Source organism: Orbicella franksi, chromosome 14 (genome assembly GCF_964199315.1).
Source record: "Orbicella franksi chromosome 14, jaOrbFran1.1, whole genome shotgun sequence".
Lineage (NCBI taxonomy): Eukaryota > Metazoa > Cnidaria > Anthozoa > Scleractinia > Merulinidae > Orbicella > Orbicella franksi.
The window spans coordinates 5,846,721-5,854,220 of record NC_138158.1 but is presented as its reverse complement, the minus strand read 5'-3'; the positions used below and the strand labels follow the sequence as shown (position 1 = coordinate 5,854,220).

Below are 7,500 nucleotides of genomic sequence, written 5' to 3'. Positions count from 1 at the left end.
CCAAGTTTCAGTGGTCTGTGCTAGAAATTGACCAAGATAGCTCTATTTATATACTTGATATAATATTGGATTGAGTATATGACGTCATCAGTTATCTCATTTGCATATTTTACACATTTTTCAAATATCTCTGGAACGAATGCAGATATTTGCAAACGATAAACGGCATTTTTATTCTTTCATGCCATTCTATGCGATCCACCAAAAAAGTCAAGGGGTAAAAATTTGATCATAGTACTACTTTAACATTCAAAACAAAACAATTTATTGCACACTCATTGCATTTTTCTTCTGACCTTGTTAAGCTCACAGCAGCACCATTTGAAAAACTTGTTTTAAATGCTCACTTAGGCAGGTGATTCCATCAAAACAGAATGAGACAGTTAAAAAGTCTCTAAAACTTGGCCTAGTTAATGTTATGAATAATTATTTCAAAAATGCAGTAAAAAATGAAATCTGGCACTCAAGCTTTAATTTTTTGTAACACATTTTGTATTTTTTTAGCAACCACTGAAATTTACATGTTTAAGGATTAGTTTGAATTTCTATGATGTAAAGCAGACTTGACCACTTCATGGAAAGTAGTGCTATAAAAATGTTGAACATTATTATTATTATTCAAAAAGACAGAGGTCCCTGTGCTCTTTTTTGAACTATATGGATGGCCATTTTACAACTTTTTGACCCTCAAGGTTTTCCTGAGGAACCCTAATCAGGAAGTGGAACTATAATTTCTGAAAAATCTCATTTCTTGCATTAAAATATTGTAGCAGTACACCAAAATAGGCATCAATCTTACATTGTACATGTAAGCTCTTTTAACTGAACAGGAATTAAGATTCAAATGAATAATTATGTGAAAGATCAAATATTTGAACTGCAGAGAAAGATATGAGTACAATGTACATGATTGATCATCACAGTTATACACACAACTTAAGAAGCTGTGAAATTAATGCCTGAAAAAAAAAATTCAGTCTTCAACGGGATTCGAACTCATGATCTCTGCGATAGAGCATTGCTCCAGTATCGCAGAGGTCATGGGCTCCAATCCCGTTCAAGCCTGAATTTTTTTCAGGCTTTAATTTCACAGCTGCTTGAGTTGTGTATACAATTGCGATTATCAATCATGTCTTCATAGGAATTAAGATATTATTGTGTAGTTCCAGAAAAATAACCGTACCCCACCAAAGAGGGAATTTCACATAAGCCCCCACTCCTCCACAGAATTTCCATTTTTTGAACACAAAAATTACCCCCCCCCCCCCCCCACACACACACCCCTCCGAAATTTCCACAAGTATTATGTACACTCCCCATACCCTCTGAAAAGATAGTTTTGGCAAGAAAGTTTGTTAAAGTTAAAGTTAAAGTCAAAGTAAACACTTCAAACATTTAGCCTCCTGGATTGCACATCATTGCTGTTTTAATATTCTCGATTGACCATAAAATCTGAAGACACACACACAAAGAAAACATAGAGCAATTTATTTTAGCATGCTTGAAAAGAAAATAGATAAAATGTAACTTGTCAAATTACCTTCCTATATGACTAAGTCCCTTTGTAAATGTGGTACAATTTCTGTTGAAGGACTGATAAGATGTGTGTGGATGAAATTGACATCACGCTTTTATTGTGAACACGATCGCTAACACACTCATGACGAAAGTCAATTTTACAGCAAAATTACATGCAAATGCACAGAGATAACAAAGAATAAGAAATTCTCACATTTGTGAAATCGGAACAGTCAACATTTCTACCTTTATAAAGAAACTAATTTTTACAAAAGAAATTGACTGCCACTCAACAGCTGCAACTTTGAACAGCAATGCAAATACAAACTAGGCTAGTCCCAGTGCTTTTTGGCCCACAAGGTGACTCCATGTGGACTGGTAACAAGCAATGGTGGCCATTTCCATGCAACGGCACATTCTTAACATTGTTAGCTTCCAAAGTGCTTTTTGAAGAAAGAAAATGTATTTTACATGTCATGCAATTCATGATCAAATACAAGTATTCAAGCCACTATTTTTTCATGTGAAAGATCTACTTAGATCGATACTTGAATCTGTATTGAAGGACATCTGGAAACTAAATCAATTGTCCAACCCCCCTCCCCTCCAGAATTTCCAATTCCCTACATGGTGGGGGTATCTATTTCTGGAACCACACATTAAGCATTGAATTAAAGAAATCTCTCCATGCATACGTAACCAGCATTTACTAAAGACATGTTCTGTAAAGCATTCAAATGAAAGTAATTATTTCAAACCAGAATTTTTAACTTTTCTTTCAATTGCAATATACAGTAGTCAGCTGTATGTCACTTAAATCTCTGCATTAAAAAGTGGTGGTCACCGTGCACATTTGGGGGAAAACTAACACTTACTGTTGAGCTTAGCTTGATGGAAATCTCTCAAATGTTTTGTATGTGCACATGTTCAAGTGCCTATACTAATGACATGAAAATTATGCACTGCAAGGATAGGCGATACAATTCAGCAGAATCACCTTACAAGATTACCTTTTATTGTTATTTAATCTATCTTTCACCAATTGCGGTAACCCATATTTAATTCTCATGCATCAAAGAAATTCCTGTACTTAATATTTTGAGCCATTGCTAAGGAAAATTTATTGTCATTATAACATTGTCACATTTAGTCAGTTCAGAGTTATTTCATGTGTTTTAACTTATTCATGATCGATCAGTGACACCAGTGATGTCATGTGATTAATCCAAAAAAACACTCAGCTTATTACTTTATGGAATTTTTTTTCCTTTACTCAATAATTTATTTTGAATCCTCTTTTTGCTATGTAGAGATTATCGTTACTATGTAAGTCTGATTGATTGAGAGCGATTCCAAATGAAAATTTAGCAAAGAATTCAAAATGTCTGCCAAGCTATGTTTCCAACCTTGGTTTAAATATTAAAGCTCATCAAGAAAAAGCTGGAATTATTTTTTCTCTTTCCTTTTGCAGCTGTTTTTCTGTTTTTCTCATATAATTTTTGCGACTGGTTTTCACAACTTTTGAAAGTAGAAGTTGCATTGTGCTTAGTTGGAGTTGGAAGTGCCAAAGAGTCTTGCCACACTAGGGGGGTCTGGGAGAAAATGTAATCGATTTGCAAGCTACTGAATTGTTTAAAATTTCCCATACACATGGGAAAATGACTTCTCCGAAAGACTGACACAATTAACCAAAATGAAATTTGACTTCCTTGGCAACCCATGCATAAATCAGTTAATGGGCCCTCAATCATACTACAAGTGCTGGAAGCCGAATTGTTTTCAAAACTGTCTGTGTTAGCATGCAATTGCTTTTGCAAACATTAATTAACTGGAAACGTGAGTAAAATGACTCAAAAAAGCTTATTATATAAGCAGAGTTGCCATATGATATCACTACCAAAGCCTACCCCCAAGTCCTTGCCTTATTCTTTGCACAAGATAAGAAATTATTAAAACAGCTGGACAAAAAAGCTTTCACCAAATCCAGCAGGCAATTTATGATATCATACAACCTTCAAGCTGCGACCCTCAAAAAGATGGTAATAGCACTATGCCACATGTATATATACACTGAAGTTAAAGCTGAAGCTAGCACAGTTTATACAAAATAATATTCTTCAATGTCTCTCAGTCAGTCCAATTAAACTCTTAAAGCCTATAACCAAGGGTTGACCAAGCAAAGGGAATGGCAACTACAGCATGTACCAGAATTGACTGATGCATTTTATCAGTGGATCATCCTTTTGAATAAGGAAGAGAATTTCAAGGATGGTAGGGAAGAGAAGAGAAGATGTTAAATAATCATACTGTCAACTGAAGGTGGCTCTGAACCCCATGTGCAGATTTTTTTAAAAACTTTGCCAAAAGTTGCATCTCATCATGCTTATTAAACTTTTATGATATAAAATAAACTTCTCTGTGCCGTTTTTGAATTATAAGCCCCTAAAGCCATAACTAAGGGCATTTTTAGCAGGTCATACCACTGTTATGGTAACCTATTGTGTCATGAAAATGATAACAACTTGTTCACCATGATTGGGGAATTTTTTGATACCATGATAGTAACATCAAGTGATAAAGAGTGGCTATAATGACCCATCAAAATCTAACTGTTGGAAACTGTTTGGAGACACCTTAATACATTTTAGTATATTGTTTATCAATGGTAATATGGATTTCATCTATTTCAGGAGCAGGATACTATTTGCTGGAAAGATGTTTGTAGCAACAGATTTTTGGCAGCATTTTTTTAACATCATGAAAAAAAACAACCCAAAAAATCACAACAATTAAAACCTGCAGAATATTTCAAGGTGGCTGGTGAATATTTGATTAAATTAATCAAGAATTGTTAATCAGTTTGCTTACCTGGATAACTGCTACACGCTGACTGTAGAAGCCATGAGTCACTTGGTTTTCTGTTAAAATCTCACCTGAAAAACAAGATTAATATCTGTGTTTAGTCGCCACCAAGACAACATTTCTTCAGCGTTTTCCTACTACATACAAACTTTGCATTTCAAGCAGTTTACAAGTACTGATGCAAGAAAATTTAAAGGGAGCACATCCCCAACACAGAGGCATATCTAGAAATGTCACTGCCATCTTACCACGCATATAAAAGTAGGGAAGATTTTTTTGGTGGGGATTTTCTAGCACCACAAACCATTGATAAAGATAATGACAAAGGAGTAGAGTTGTTTTTAATTTACCACTACACTATACATACAATGTAGAAGAAAATTTTGATTTCATCATCTCAAATAAAAGTTGTTTCTTGCTTATTTCCAATCTCTTTTCTCTTTTAAAGTTTTTATATTTAATTCCAATCTCGGTTACTATTAGATCACACTTAGCATGGCTCTAAATATTACATTATTGGTGCATTTGGGAGTATGGAGAGCACTTGTAAACCTGCAATAGACCTTTTCAGTTTCTGATGCCATCTTGCCTGGGGGTCAAACACAGCAAAAACTGCTGTGAATGAATGGGAAAAGTTAAAATTTTGATGCCCAATAACTTGAGAGTGATCAACATTCTGAGTATTTTATGAGTTACAAAGAAAAGATATCCAGCAGAAGGGTTTTTTTTTAACTAAATTTGAAGACTATAGATTTACTGTCAGCCGAAGAACTCCACTTTTAATTTTCCATAACAAATGTCTCTAAATTTTCCCATGCATTTGCTACTCAGTTTTAAAAACAAATGTACACTGCATGGAACAATGAAAAGCTTAATAATTGTGGCTTTTCTAGCTAGGCTATTTTCGTCAAAAGTGATCAGTAAATTCGTTTACACAGTATCTCTAGTTTTTAATTCATAACAAGAAAATCTAAGATCGTAAGTCGGGCTCTAGCTAGACGTGCTAAGTACTACGAGTGTTGATCGTTTGCAGTGCACAGCAGTTCTAAAAATAGCATGTGTGATGTGTACCATGCTAATAGATGCATGTCTCAAAGAAATATCATGAAACTGAACTGAAATATATAATTATTTCATCACAAAAATATTACTTATTTTAACTGACCGATAGATGAAAGTGAAAGCTACGGTAATCATACTGAGGTTTTAATTTGAGTTGTGACATCACTTATGTATTAGGGGAGATTGGGGTCACTCTCACGTTTGGTATTTAATAATTACACTGTTCATGTACCGGTAAGACTTTGCTACTGAGTAACACACTGCATAAAGCCCTACAACTTACAACACATCATTGTTTACGAGAGCAGTTGCCTTCTCCTCTCACTGTTCACTGCAGTGCTTTCTGTTTTTTTCTAATCTGCACTCATCTGAGTTCATAACTTTCAATGAGTGAGTATTTATAACAGTCTGGAAATACTGTACTGAGCTCTCAATGGATGGTACTTCTAATATTGCACATGTACCTGAGGGATGGCTTCTACCATATTCATTTCTTGCATGAGAAAATTATCTTATAACTTCCATTATCAGTATGATATATATTGAAACCAATACATTCTTTTGTCAGAATAAATGAAGAATAATTTTGTGACAAGAGTGATTCAAAGACCTGTCTTTACACATACTGTACTGATATCCCTCAATTATCAAATCACAATGATGTCGATTACCAGTGCAGCTTTCACTATAATTAAGCTGGTAAATCATTTTTCTCAGACATAGCAATCTCCAATCATTGACAATAATTTTGTTTGCATTGAAAAGACTCTACTACTCAACAACTTTCGAATCAGTGTTGACTGTGTGGAATGCCATTCCTTTCTCATCTTTTGTACAAACTTGATACTGTCATTAACGCTTCTAATTCATGCGATCAAAACTAAAAATCGTAACCAATCAATAAATAAAGTCAAGAATCTGGGATATATGATAGATGACTGATGTATAAACAACCTCGCCAAGAACTAGGTTTCTGCAGTTTTTCATCGTGGAAAGAAGGTTGAGCCTTTATAACGTGTCTGCGGTATTCTCCATTGCACGTGACTGAGCTTTGACAGGAAATACGAGGGTAAATTTTTAGTTGGTTGTCCGACTAAAATAATACTTCAGAACTTAAATTTCCCATGAGTTGTTACACTTTAGATTCTCTATTTTCCCCATATACGTTTACAGTAAATGTTTGCTGTCTTTGCCCCCAAGCAAGATGGCATCAGAAACTGTGAAAAAGTCTATTGCTCTTGGTATGGCTTAAATAACTCTTAGACTTTCCTAGATCTTGTGCTCTCCAAACGTCAACATGCATCCATAACTCAATAAAGTCACTCTAACCAATAAACCAATAATTCGTCCAAATATAAGTCCATACATGAACCCACTGTGCACTCCCAGAAAAACATCTATACCAAGCCTATAGAAGGTCATTGGAAATGCTGAGGATAAGCTTCTAAGCATGAAACAAATCTATGATATAAACTTAAACTTAAACTTAAACTTACTCCACACATTTGACATTTGTACACATAATATAATTAACAAACTTCTGTCAAAAAGAAAGAGCCTTCTTTTAGATTTTCCTTTGCTGATTTATCTGAAAACTAAGAATCCATCTCGAATGAGGATATTCATAGGGCCATTTCATTGTTTATCCACACCACCACCCCCACACCCCACCCCCATTGAGAGGCTAGGAAATCTGAGGGGGAGGGGGGTCTTTCAAGGCAGTTTCCGAGGGGGCACTTTGATCTTCTTTTCTTGGGGGGTAAAATTCAAAGCACCTCATTAGGAAGGGGGGGGGGGTGGTTGCGGATTAAATGGAATGGCCCATACAACTATTGCGCTACATGTTTCTCAGTTTGTGTGCCTCTTAAAAGCAGAATTAACTCTGATGGACACACATGCAAGGTTTATGTCCTATCTTATTACCTAGTCAAGTATTTATCCAATCAAACTGTAAGGTAATCACACCGCAAAACAAGCTAATTACCTTCGTCCAGGGACGGTCCTCACAAGTTGTCAACAAACACGTCTCTACATTCCATCTCCTGGTTCCGACAAGCA

At 35.3% G+C, this 7,500-nt stretch overlaps 1 protein-coding gene and 1 pseudogene across 2 annotated transcripts in view; both read right to left on the bottom strand.

Moving 5' to 3' along the window:
* LOC145468117 (D-inositol 3-phosphate glycosyltransferase-like) overlaps positions 1 to 7,500 on the bottom strand; it is a 358,913-nt gene that overhangs the window by 216,453 nt on the left and 134,960 nt on the right. The window lies entirely within an intron of this gene.
* Positions 1 to 7,500, bottom strand: part of LOC145468180 (histone H2B.1 pseudogene) — a 16,668-nt pseudogene that overhangs the window by 4,718 nt on the left and 4,450 nt on the right. The window contains exons 2-3 of the transcript XR_014042150.1: positions 7,427 to 7,484; positions 4,387 to 4,451 (exon numbers count right to left, since the gene is read on the bottom strand). The product of XR_014042150.1 is annotated as a histone H2B.1 pseudogene (transcript). The remainder of the gene's footprint in view (positions 1 to 4,386; positions 4,452 to 7,426; positions 7,485 to 7,500) is intronic.